General features: G+C 45.6%; 1 non-coding gene across 1 annotated transcript; it reads right to left on the bottom strand.

The window, feature by feature from the left end:
• Window positions 1-720: 720 nt before the first annotated feature.
• LOC149837755 (small nucleolar RNA R71) lies at window positions 721-826 on the bottom strand. Its single transcript, XR_016432254.1, has one exon. It is a non-coding gene; the product is annotated as a small nucleolar RNA R71 (small nucleolar RNA).
• Between the last annotated feature and the right edge of the window lie 748 nt (window positions 827-1,574).

The raw sequence follows: 1,574 nt of genomic DNA, 5'->3' as shown, positions 1-1,574 counted from the left end.
TACTTTTCTGCACAGCCCACCTATTAGGATTCCCTTAGAGGTGACTGTGTACGATTGGTACCGTACACATAGATTTTATATTTCTTTGCATAATCTTTGTTATATGTAACTGCGTGGTGTTTGTTTAGTTTTTGTTGTTTTTTTTAGTTTACTCGCTTTGTGGTTTGCGTTGTTTGGCCGCTTAGTGCGTTAGTTAGGTAGAAAACCCAAAGTTAGGACATGAGCTACACCGGTCTATTACGAGGTGTATGCAAGGGCGACGCTCACTTGACCCTGAGCTGGTAGAGCCGATTGAGGACCCTGAGTCCCTTATTAGGAGAGCCCAGAGATCTGCAACCATGGCTGAGAATCAGCAGATTACTCGTCCTCTGAGGGAGTATTTTATGCCCAACACTTACACTCCCGCCTCCTGCATCGCAAGACCTGATGTAGGAGCAAACCATTTTGAGATAAAGGCCAGTGTGATCCAAATGTTACCCTCGTTTTATGGCCTTAGCAATGAAGACCCATATCGTCATCTCGATGAATTTTTAGAGATTTGCTCGACAGTGCGAATCAACAACTTTGGAGATGACGCGATGAGGTTGACTCTGTTCCCCTTCTCTCTGAAGGACAAAGTGAAGAGTTGGTTAAAATCATTAGGTACTGTTTGAATTACCACTTGGGAACATATGCAAAGAGAATTTTTAAAGAAATATTTCCCAATTGGTAAAACGAACCAGTTTCGTAAAGCGATAACCAGTTTTTCCCAAATTGAGGGAGAACAGTTTCATGAGTCATGGGAGAGATTGAAAGATCTTCTCCGCAAATGTCCCCACCACCAGGTGCCTCGCTGGCAACTGGTGCAATATTTCTATGACGGTCTTACTGAAAAGAACCGTCAAATGGTGGATGCCGCGTGTGGGGGCACATTTATGCTCAAAAGTGAGGATGAAGCATGGTCGCTTTTTAAGACATTGAGTGAGAATTCGATGCACCATGCGACAGCCTCACGGTTTGATAGGGCTGCACCTGCACAGGAAAGCATTAAGAAGGCAGGTATTTTCGAGTTAGGGATGAACCTTGAGTTGAGCAACAAGGTAGACCAACTGTCCCAGAAATTAGATCAGTTTTTGTTGGGTCCCTCCCCTGTCATGCAGGTGTGCGCGTTGTGTGCGAGTCCTGCGCACCATGTCTTCGAGTGCCCAGTTGCGCCACAATATCCTGAGTTTGTCCAAGAGCAAGCTCAGATGGATCAAAACTTTGCTAGGCCCGTACCTAATCCATTTTCCAACACTTATAACCCGGGCTGGCAAAATCATCCCAATTTCTCATGGCGCAACTCACAGATCCACCCCCCCAACCCTTCCCAGAGTCAACCAAGTCAAGGCGGTTATGCGCCTGGATTTCAAAGATCAAGTTATCCCCCAGTCCAACCTGTTTATATTCAACCCCAGTCTCATGAACCTTTACATAGTCAATCTTTTGAGGATAAGATTTTGCAAGCTTTGAGCTAACATACCCAGTCTATTGCAAAATTAGAGACTCAAATGGGGCAGCTCGCCGAGGCACTTAGCAGGCGAAGTGAGGGGACA

The sequence above is a fragment of the Nuphar pumila genome, chromosome 5, assembly GCF_984573655.1.
Source record: "Nuphar pumila chromosome 5, dmNupPumi1.hap1.1, whole genome shotgun sequence".
In the NCBI taxonomy this organism is placed as follows: domain Eukaryota; kingdom Viridiplantae; phylum Streptophyta; class Magnoliopsida; order Nymphaeales; family Nymphaeaceae; genus Nuphar; species Nuphar pumila.
Note: the sequence above shows the minus strand (reverse complement) of the source record. Positions and strands in the feature narration are given on the sequence as shown.